The following is a 12,821-nucleotide window of genomic DNA, read 5'->3' on the forward strand; positions in this document are numbered from 1 at the left end:
CTAGAGATACAGAGTTGGTAGTTATCGGTAAATTGATTCTTAGTAATCATTGTATGCATAGACGTACCTTTCCTTCACGGACTATATGTCGTTTAGATGTTCTGATACAGTCTAACTCATAAATGCTTCATAATATAGAGATGATAGATACCAGTGGTAGTGTTTCGTGGAAGAAGACTCGATATATTTGAGCCCTTTATTTGGGCATATATGCTAGGGACCATATGAATGAACAGACATGGAATTTCCCTTTAACTATCTATAAAATCGTTTTAATTCTGCGTTCCTCGTAATTTTTGTTAAAAGGTTGGGCGTGAAAAAACCAAATGAACGTAATAAATGCAAGTATTTTCCCTAACGTTATACTAATTTGTTGACTTCAAATTTCAATTCTAGTTTTTTTAGGAAATCTATTCCGGAGCGGGAAAGAACTGTATCATCTTAATGAAATGGGTTTTATTTTTTATTCGTATTTTTCTAACTTCGGCCAAGTTCTTATGGAAATACCATAGTTGTTAAACGCCTTCTGGCGATTGTTGGGCAGTTTGATATATTCGAAATTGGTTAACGTAACTACCTGCTGTAAGACTTTAGCATCATAATGTTCGTAACATATACGCATCAAGATAATGCACCTATAAATGACAACTCAGTCTCCAAAATTACTTTAGTTGTATGCACTTGAACAGTATTAGATGTAGCCTTTGGTGAAGTGCTGCAAGAGAAAACACAGCTACTACAAAATATAATTCAAAGCAGTACAGATAAGTGCCTAATAAATCTTAGTCGCTTTTTATGAGAAACACGCTTTAAATCGAAAATATTTTAACTTCTACCTTGAAAGTAGGGTGGTTGGTTTGGGTGCTGACAGAGCAAATAAATAACATTTCTCTATTTTTCCTTTGCCCCCAAGCTATAGTAGTTGACCTGAGCTGCCCTTAATCGTACTTTGCTATTAGACAGTATCCCGTCTGTAGTGTGTTTGTATTGGGCAGTGAGAGGCAAGTAAGACCACATAATTGCTCTGTTCTTTTCTGATTGCAAGCGGCCCATGATATACATATGTGACATTTAATACGCATACCCTTTGATTCATCTTTGCATAACCATATTGAAATATTTTGCAAATATAGTGAGCTTAATTGAGACTAACATAATTCTCATATGTATTGCAATTAAAATTATGGTAACTTATGGAGCACATCGAATCAATATAGTAATAATTGAAATTAAACAATATGTTTTTATAATATAAAAAATCGGTCTAAAACAGAACCTGTTTTGTAATAACATATAAGTATTTCCATTTGAAAACTGAAAACAAATCCCAAACATCCCTTTATACTTAGTAAAAAAAATATTAAAACTACTCCGATTACAAAGTTACTTTACTCGAAGATATTTTAATGTTTCTTATTGTATTTTACAATTAGAAAAAACATTTGCAATATAAGATAGTCTTGCTTCGTCGTAATATAAAATTGGATAAAGTTGTCTAAGACTTAAGCACGGAAAACTTTATAGCTTTATTAGTTATAGAGTATTTCTTGTTGCAATTTTAAAAAAATTAGATATTTGAAATGTGGTTTACCAACATTTTACGTCAAATAATTTTTTTCAGTTTTTTAGTGCTGTTAACTGGCAATTTTTTAAATTATTCGTTTGCTTTTGTTAGTTTTAACATTTTGATTTTAGCTCATTTCAATATTTGTAGTATATTCGAACTAAAATCAGCACTGACTACTTGCTTGACTCAAGTTTTGAGGTTGAATTAATGTATATATATATAGAAAAAATTTAATTTATTAGGACAATTCATACAAATCACAGTGAATGTCATTGTTTAATTTTCAGTATATGATTGCGGTACTTTAATAAATGATGTTACGAATCTTTTTTCTTTAAACCTATCATAGTTTTCAAACTTTAGGATAGAGATTTTTTCATTAATTGACGTGGCTTGATTTAAACCTAAATATTTATTTGACGGTATCTATAAACAGTAACTCTTTGACAAACGATATGTTCACCTTGTATCACAAGGAAGTAACTTCCTTGTGATATAAAAGATAAATTATAGCCGCTTTTCTCTATTCCGTTGAGGGACTTCGTCCCTAATTTATTACAATTACTATTATTATTACTTCTTTGTGTAGCTGAAGTCATCTACAGCCAGAAGCACCCATTTTTCAATGTAGCTCATTGAGAAGAAAGATGCGAAAGAATGTTAAGAATTACAAGAACGGAAGTGAGAAACGTTTTTTTAAACCATTGTTCCTCTTTATTTCATGTGAACTAATTTATGCTCATAACTCATCTTTTTTTTAAATATTTTTTTTCAACATTTTTAACCTTTTTGTACTTTTAATGTAACTTGAAGATTCTTTTGAGCTGTGACGAAAGCATGTCAATGTATATGCTAATAAGATTAGGTGCTAAAAGTAAGGTGGGAGGTGTGAAAACATTTTCTTGAAGAATTAAAATGCATAAACTGACTGGCTTTAATTTGATTTATGGGTTCTGAAGACTGAAGACATAAACAAATGAGTAATTGTTAACATTCTGCTTAATATTTTTATTTATTAAATCATTTTTATTTTAAATTTTATGGAATTTAAAAAAAAAAATAAATGAATAAAAGTTGCAACTTTGTTGCATTGGCGTGTCTTGCAAGACCTGGGATGGCATTTGCAGTAATGACAGATACTCGCAACATCGCCTCCGCTGCCGTACCCGTCAATTTCATGTAACGTTAATTTAAAATTATTCGCAAATTTGTATAATTGATGACAAAATGACGGTAATAAAAACAAAATAATATTGAAGTAAAATGCTTAATAAAGTAACTGAGCTACTTCACTTTCATTACAAACAACTTTATAAGCAGGCGTGTAAGGAAGAGCAGCGGTAAGATACAAATTGTGATGTTGCTATCGCTGTTACTGTTGCTGCTTGCCGTTGCTGTTGCTGTTGATGTTGATACTGCCAAAGTTGCTGTAGTTATTGTTGGTGATTATGTTTATGTTGCTTATATGTTTTTTAATACCAAAAAAAAAAAAAAAACAAAAAGCAACAGACAAAAAATATAACTGAAGTTGCAACATCACTGTAACTGCCAAAAGTAGAAGCAACATCACCACAGCTGCTACCGCCAGCACCACCAGCACCACAGTAACCGCCAATAAAAATAATAACTCCCGAAAAGTGAAAGTTCATTTAAGATTTCATTTCTTCGCTGCGCTGCAGAAATCAAAAACTAAACACAAAAAAAAAATTCAATAAAAATATATGTTCATTTCAGTCGGAATTTTTGCCAAATCGGTGTTAAAGTTGAACTTGAGCGGATTCGATTTGGTAGTGGGTGCTGGTAATCCATACCCGTTGCAACACATCTGGATTCCGAAAGTGTCTGTTGTCTTCTGTTGTTCTCCAAAAATTTGAACTTTGTTTTTTTGGTGTTTTTAGAGTTAATAACTCTTGAAAAAATGAAAGTATGCAAATTTTGAAAATCAAATTTTAATCTTTTAATTTTTTTGGCAAAAGGTCACACATCTTAGGCCAGTCTTCAAAGCGTAAAAATGTTTTGTGTGATTTCAAAGAAAAATATACTAAATTTACATGGTTCAGTGGGAGATAAAATAAATTTAATTTAAACTTAAAATTAAAGACCATTTTTTGTTGGCAAAATTAGTTGGAAAAGTAATATTCGCCTTTATAGCTCATGGGCTTTTGACGTATAAGTATATTAAAACATTTAACAGCGTGAAAAAGTTATAACTTCAACGAATTGAATTATATAATATTACTAAATATTAAGTATGAAATATATTTTAATTAAGTTTTTTAATAGTTATAAACTAGAATAAAAGAAGAAGTAGAAATAATTTTTTTTACTATATAAAATTATGAAAAAACCCGTAGAAGTAATCAAAAACAAAAAGATTAGAGCTGAAAGTTTCTAAATCGAGTTCTAAACTGTTCATTACGGACGAAGTTAAAAATCGTTCTAAAGTTTACAAAGTGGGTATATATAATTATAGTAGTGTTAATAGTGTTAAGTTAGAAAAGGTGCACTTCAACTTACAAACACTGTTATCTACAAGAACGACAAACTAACAAAGAGTCTCCAGAATTAAAAAGCTACAAAGTGTACTCTTCGTCTTACAAATATTTTATGGTACAAGCAAGTTAATCTCTGGTTAATCTCAGATATATTACAAAGATGCTACTTCTTTTCTCGTACCTTCTACACGGCAAATCAAGTACGTGTAATTGGCTTACCAATAGATTACCACTTGAAAACGTTTCAATTGGTATTAGGTATTAGTAATTTCAGTCTAACCATTTAATGGGTAACAAAAGCCATTTGCATACAGATGCCAACATATCGTTGACTCTTTCCTTCTTTTATTAAAAAGTTCTTCACAAAAAAACTTAGTAATTGAGGGTATTAGATCTTCAGAAACAGTATTTCGATGTGTGTTTGAAATTAGTGTTATGATATTTAAGACACTAATTCAATTTTCTAAATGATCACTTCTCAATTCCTGTCCTTATCTCTTTCTATTGTTTGCCGCACTTATTCGATTTGTCTATCCTCAACTTTATCTACTTTACTGGCTTTTATGGTTGACCCCAAGTATTTTACGCTCCATGGACTCCCCCGTTTTCGATTCTTGAAGTTATCAATTATTACTTGATTGTTTTGAGTTCAGTCTTTTTTTTTTATAATATGTTCTTTAATTAAAGGCTTATGAGAACTTCTTTCAGAAACACAATTTTTTTGTTTTCATATGTATATTTATTTATATATTTATCCTTATATAAAAATGCCCAATATTTCAAAGTTTCTTGACTTCATGATATAACGAATATAAGATAATATATATTGTTATTATTGCTGTTTGAAGCGTTTTATCGTCGTGTAGGTATGAGTGATCATTGTGTATATGTGTGGTTGTTAGTTTTGTGATTGACATAGTCGTTTAACCTTTCTTTGTTAATAATCAGTTCTCGGTATGTAACTTTAGTTGGTTGTCATTTTTTGTTGTTTTTACCCCAGGCGCTAGGTCAACCGAACATCATTCTAGTATGATTAGTACAAGAATCTTGAATTTTTGGACAATTATCCGAGTCGTTCGAAATTTCTTTGTGCATGATCAGTTCTTGGTATGTAACTTCAGTTGTCATTCTTTTTTTTTTTTTTGATACATTTACGTTATCCGCTGGGTAAATCGAATAACATCGTAGTATGATTAGTACAAGACTCCTGTAGTGTGATTAATAAAAGCACGATGAATTTGAGAATTCGAGAATTCTTCGTGCATGATCAGTTCCCAGTATGTAGCTCAGTTGGTTGTTCATATTAGTTTTGTTTTTCTTATTACCTGAATCGTCGGCTAAATGAAACATTTTTGCAGTATGATTACTGCTGCATCTCTAACTGTTTGCTGCTATTGTGCAAGTCGATTGACTGTTCTTGTGAATATATACTTACTGACTGCGTCTTGATCGTCGTAGAGAATTGACTCTCATGTGTAGACTCGGCATCGTTTCAAGATCTAACTGTTTCTGTATTACTTATAAGTTACGTACTACATGATCTGCACTATTTTGATATGACACTGAATATATGTTATCTGATATAGTTTTATATATAAATATATAATATCGCCTCTAGTACATATAACTACATTGCGCTATAATCTTTTCGCTACTTTAACTACAGTTTAAATGATTAATAAAGTACTTCCTTATTTTTAACATCTCAGTTGAAGACAACCCAATCTTATCATTGGTCTTAAACGTCTATTGTTATATTTTTATTTACTTGTTTATTTTTTTGTTAGTGTAAATGTACATAAAATCAAAATCTGTTCAAACGTCATTGTTTCGTCAGAAGAAGAGGAAAAAATAAACAAAATATGGTAATCTTTTGAAGTGCAGATAGACAAACTAAAGTTTCTCCTCCTTCATCAATTTGTGCTAATAAAATGAGAAAAAAATGTTCATTTAAAATAATAAAATTTTTACACGTACATCAAATGCCTCTTTCTGTTTTTATAAGCAAAATCCATCAAAACAAATGTCTCATTAAACGAAAATAATTGCATGCAGAGGTTAAATTTGGCATAACCCCACGCCGACAATTGGCCAAAAGTGGCCAAAAGTGGCAAGTGCTGAAGAAAGGAAAATAGACATGCAAGAAGTTCCGGGTTCAAAAAGTATTCGAAAAGTATGTAAGTACGTCAGAAAGCAACGGCTCGAGCTTAAGTAATGTAATTTGTATGCGTGAAAGTAAATTGGCTTGAATTTCAATTTCATAAACGCAATAAGAGCAACTATAGCCCAAAAATGATTTATCGTTCATACGTTGCTTGAAATACAAATAATTTGAATCGAAATATTCACTCGTACAGATTTGCTTGGTAAAATGGAAATTTGGCCAAAAGCTACGAAAGAATGGTCAAGAAGTGAACTTTGCTCAGCATTTTGGTTTGGCTTGATTTGCTGGAAATGTTGTTTGATTGTTGGTTGGTGGGGAGAAGACTTTTATTTCTACTCGTATCTAAATTTGCACAGTCAATAACTTTAGTTTGTTTTATGAATTTCACGAACTTATCGGAATCATGGCGTGATGATGGCACTTTTCAGTTTGGATTTGGGCTTGGGTTTTCAGTAATTTCTACTCCATGAAGAACCGGCTCTGTGTCCGTTTCAGTTTTGCTAAATTGTTTTTGCTTTGAGTTTTGTTTACGTCTTCCCATTTCGATTTCATGTTGATGTGCACAGAACTTTAACACCTGTTGTAGTCATTGTTGAGCGGTTACAGCCTTAAGCCCTTCTTACCATACTTGCTTAAACATTTTTATATCTTCCTACTTATGACTTGATTCAATAAAAGAAAGGAAGTCGATGTTGAAGTTGAAATCGTTGTCTGCATGCAAACACATTTACTTTGAGTTCACCTTCAGGATGTAAAGTCGTGCATTAAATCAGATTCTGCAAGAGAACAAAACGGTATTCGTATTTCCTTTACGTTACTTTCCCACGCGAAATTTTAAAAGTAAATTATAAAAATAAAAATATAAAAGTAAAAGAAAGATCAAATAAAAGTAAAAGAGTAATATTCCCGAACATGTTAAACTATAAATGCTTAACAGCTGTTTTAAGCTGGATTTATTTGTTTCTTCTCTTGATCTCATTTTTGTTTATTGCAGATACTTTTCATGAATTCGCTTCGTTTTCATTTCAACGGGTTTCTTTTTTTGCATTTGCGGATTTTATTGCCGAAAGAATGAATTATTGCAATTAAGTTTATACTGCAAAAGATGCCGACAATCAAACCCATTGCAGCACACATGCCCGCGTTAATAAAATCGCCGCATATCCATTCATGGATCCATAAACGTGCAAACAACCGCTCTTCCGAACTTCTTAATTGTGGTTAATTGTGGCTGCCTTTGTTCGCTGTCTTAATTTTTTCTTGCGAATTGACAGCTGCAGTTTTACCTTACCGTCTTGTATAAAACAGTATCGCTTTATTGGTATATCGTTGTTTTTTAAGGTTTCTTTTGAAGGTTGTACAAAAGATTGTCTACAGCTTGTATCTAACGTTTCTCATTCCCCCCAACTGTTTCGATGGCAATTTTTAATTTGAATTTGTTACTCATAAACTTTTTGACCCAAATACTTTTTGTTCCAATTCTTGATCCTTTGTTTTATGCACGATTGTAATATTTCATCATCATTGCATTTTAATTATATATCACGACGACCTTAATAAATCTCTGGGTTAGTTTATTTTGAGCAGAACATTTCGAAATTTATCTTTATGATGTGAATTGAGTTTTGTGTGTATCTTTGGTTGAAGTAAAATACAATATGCAAATAGAATAAAAAAGGAAAATGATGAATGACTTCAAATTGGTAACAAATAGATTAAATATTCTATTAGTTTTAACGAGACAAAAAAAATTATAGAAACTACTGTGAGAAAAATTTTAACTTAAAGGCACGGTTCTGTGATCTGTTATAACATCTTTATAATACAATATCCCAGAGCTGGAAATGCATTTATCACATTTGTAAAACACAAGAATAAATAAAGAAAAAATAGATTGTAATGATCTTTCATGAAGAGTCCTAAAGGTCTAAGGTCACTCTCGATATAAGATTACTGATGTCCTTCAATGAATAATTTCTGTTTTTTAATTTGTATTCCACTATTCTCTGCCAAGTTATGAAAGATTCAACGTTACATTTAGAACCTCGCAGGTTCCGTCTACATGTTGCTAATTGATCTTCTGAAGGTGTGTTCTCTCCATTTACGTTTCTTAATTTCATCTGTTGCTTAAATTTACATTATACTTATGCATGAATCAATATAGATCAATGACTGATACTACTAGATCCACTAGATACTTTATAGACATTGATTTATAAAGTTCTGAATTCTTGTTTAAATTATAGTAGTGTTCTTCCATATTTTATTTAAAAAAAACAAACTGCTTTAATACTTGTACTGAATTCGCTAAGTTTTAAACTAACTTGTTGTTAAAAATTGCTTTATTGTTTCTGGAAGTATTCTCCTTTATGATTATTACACTTTTGCTTGAATTCGAAACATTTGTCGAAGCATTTTTTCCAATCTTCTTTAGACACCTACAAAACATAGTTTCTAAATGCAAGAACGGCTTCTTTTGTCCATAACGACAAAAATAATTATTCACACAATTTATTCTTGACTCGGGAACAAGAAGAAGTCATCACTGTACGGCAGATGATCCATCAATTCCATTTGTTTAAAGTTCGAATAGTCGGTTGGTAGCTGAGATGTGTTAGCATTCGCATTGTCTTGATAGAGAATGATCCGAAGGCGCTTTTTTGTTTTTCACCGGAGACTTCCGGTTAATAAATGGTTGCATACCAGTCTATATGTATATCCCGTTTTGAATGGGAGTATTTGGTATTATGCATATATGTCAATACTATTACACCTAATATTACTTCTAATTCTATTATTTCAGATAATAATACATTTTCCTCTAATCAGCTATTATTATTTTTTATTCCAATGTGTGATGTCTATATAACTTTGTAAGAAGTTTATTTTTACTTTTGAAAACTTCAGTGGCGACAGTGTTTCTACTGCTGAACAGCTGGTAATTTCGGGGTTATCTTGCTACTCTGGCAAAATATCTAGAGTGTTATAAATTACTCTCGAGTGTTATACATTTCACTCAAGATTTACCAAACGAAAATGATGATTGCACTAAAAGTGAATTTCATTTGAAAAAGTTACTCCAGATTTACCAATCGAAAACTACATGTGAATGTTATGTTCTAGTAAGTTTGGATTTGTCTAATTTATGTTTTGACTCTTAATAAACAAACTCTAAGTAATATTTCAACTCTTATGTTTAATGTTTAATTATCATTCAACTTTGACCGAAAATTTGTACCTAAAACGCATTTAATATACATTATTGCCAAATCTACTGGGCAATTATTCAAAAACTGAACCTAACAAATTGTCCATTAGATCTAATCAAGCGTTACTAATTTTCTCAATATATGACTAATTTATCTGAATGCGCGTTGGGTTGAAATAATATACACATTTGTATAAATAAGTATATAACGATTGTATATTGCATAATCCAAATATTACAGCCAGCCAGCAAATGAGTTAATAATGACATCAAACACCTTTTTTGTGTGACTTGATTTCCAAACAAATGAAACCTGTAGATACACCTGAAACCGGGGAAAAAATTATTTTGAGCAATTGTGTTTATGTAAAATGTAAACTGAAGCAAAAATTTAATGTAACAATTTTTGTAAAAATATTTGGATCGCTCGCTGGCGTTTTGTTTCAATAAAGGTTATTTTCACTGACATTGAACCAAACAGGGAATTACAAAACCCAAGCCAATGCGCCAGCTGAACACTGAGCACTGAGCGTTGAGCGTTGAGCGCTGAGTTATGGGGGCTCAGCTCAGCTGAGCTCAGCTCCATGCGATATTTGAAGCCAATTAAGTAAAACTAACTGAACCTGAAGTCGACATGTTGTGCGGAATTGTAATTATGTCGTTTGCTGGGCGTGTTGGGTAATTTCTTTTAAATTCGTTGTATTTAGCATAATTGCCGCACTGCATACAAAACCGAGCAGCGATTCAGCCGCGACGCACTGAATCGAGTCCCTGACTTAGACACAAAGACGCAGGCCAAACAAAACAACCACACAACTTATGGAATGTTTATATAACAATTTTATTAATTGATTTAAATTACATAAAAGCCAAGAAAGTGAATTAATGTGTATTAGAAGAGTTCAACGCACCGCACCTCTTCGCATTTAAATCACACTGATGTGTAAGGATTTGTGTGTGAAAATCTTAATTACTCTTAATTAATTAATTAGTTTTACCGTTTAATGGCAACAATTGAGTGGAAAAAATGGCAAATGCTTATATCACTTATTAAACTTATATGGAAATATTTAATTTTTTTTAATTATTTCTCTGCAGATGTGAAAGCGACGACAATGGCTAAGTAAATGACTATGGAAAATTATGTAAAGAGTGCCTAGTAATGTTTGCCAAGTTGTCTGTCATGTGGTTCGAGTATTAATTTAATATATAAGCAAAAACATGTTAATTAACGATTAATAATACTTAATTTAATAAAAATATAATATAAAAAGTTTTTTTTTTTTGAAAAACTTATCGAGTGCATGTGTGTTTAAGTGGCAATCGAAATTGTCACCGACTTACGAATAGCAACAACAACGACAGCAAAATGATTGTGAAAATGGAACCCGATGAATTGATCACTTTGCGGGTACAGTATCTCGTGGATACCGATCCGCTTAATTGTACTGCAATGTATCCGATACCAACGCGTGCGCCGACGTACGCCTTTGCCAGTACAATGCCGTTAGCGACACAATTAGGCACAATTTTGCGTTTATTAGGAGCACCACAACGGGTAAGCTTTTAAATATGTAACAATTTATAAGATACAAAAAATACCAGATGCAATGTACAATATACAATTGTACTAAATCTGGGTTAGCAGAGAAGAAGCTATAAGTTATGAGATAAATCTAATGTATTGATATGCCTTTGTGTATTCGCGAGCGTATGTATAATTGATTTTGAAGTATTCGTTGTGGGTAATTAGTGCGAATTATTTGGTTTTATTTATTTATAAGTTATTTTTATAAATATTGTAATATATAATATATAAAATATGTGTGTTTGATGTAGATATATAGGATAGGTATAATTATATATATATATATAGGTATAGGTAGTAATAGTCGACTAATACTTAATTGATCAAAATTATAGAGTAAAAATACTGCCAAGGGACACCTCGGTTAAACAGACATCCCTTTTGAATAGACAATTTTTATGAAAGCAGATTTTTTTTATTATTGTTTCTAATAATATAACCATAGTTAACCATATTTTGTGTGGCGGTGTAGTATATTGTTGACACTAGTCTGTCTCACCAAAAAATTTGATTGCGCACATCTTCAGAGCAGCTTCTAAAATTTTTATGTGGCAGATATATGTATTACCATTGACTGCACTGTTTGAGAACAATGAAATAGAGAAAATATCAGCCGTTACGACCATTTAAACCATCGTAAACGGTGGTGCTTGACTTCTTGTCTCTATTCGAGGATCTTAATTTTTACATGATATCTGTGTGTAGTAAACATGATCATTATATTTTTTTTTTACTAATCATTTAATTGGAAAATTCATACAAACAGATTTTCGGTATTTATTTATATAATCGCAACTGCTCCTCACCGCAATCGAGCATAGGTAGTTTTCTTCTAACATTCATGAGAACTTATCCATTTGGAAACTTGCAAGGCTTCAACATTTTTTTCATCCATTTTTGAGTATTTGCTGTCTTATTGTGTTCGATATGTTTAGCTAAGTAACTATTTATCTTGCACTGCTGCATAAATCGGACCTTGAGTTTTTTTTCTTGTGGTTTTGTAGTACCACCAGAATCAGGCAATTCTCAATTACCATTCTATGTATGGTAGCCATTCTATGTAGGCTAGCGGATCAATTTACTACAAAATTTCTTGATTCTTTCCCTGAAGACCGGGAAGCGAAGCTGCAATTATATGGAAAAAGCTTGAATAAAGCGATTAGTTGTAACGACCCGATTTTCCAATTTAATGATTGATTCTTGATTGACTACGCATCACTTGAAGAAGGCATCTAAGTGAGACAGAGCTACTATTACATGGGAAGAGCTTGAATGAAGCGATTATTTGTTATGATTTTCCCATTTTCCGAGTTTTATAGATTAAATTAATATGATATTTCTTTGTCATTGGAATAAGTTGAAAACATAAATTAAATATAAATTCATTTTCTTCCTTTCATTAGTCTCAACATTTTGATTATAACCAAAGCTGATTGTTGATTACAAATATATTATAATTTGTTGTAAATATACATAAACCTTAAAAATATTATATTTCAATTTTAAAATTAAATAGTTTTGTTTAAGAAGATGTAATATTACAATTCCACAACTAAGTACTTTTCGTAAGTAAGTTATCTATTGAAAACTATCTGAAAGTCACAAATATTTAAACAATAAAAAATAAAAAAACAGTTTTACGTGTAAAATTATATTAACAAATGCAAATATTTTTCTTATTGTTTAAACTATTTCCACTTAATTTTGCACTTTCAGTAACACTTTTTTTCAATTAACTATTTTTTAATTTTCCCCGCAAATACTTCGGTTAGATAAAAACTGTTTATTTTAAGCAAAAG

This window comes from Teleopsis dalmanni, chromosome 1, assembly GCF_002237135.1.
Source record: "Teleopsis dalmanni isolate 2A chromosome 1, ASM223713v2, whole genome shotgun sequence".
In the NCBI taxonomy this organism is placed as follows: Eukaryota; Metazoa; Arthropoda; class Insecta; order Diptera; family Diopsidae; genus Teleopsis; species Teleopsis dalmanni.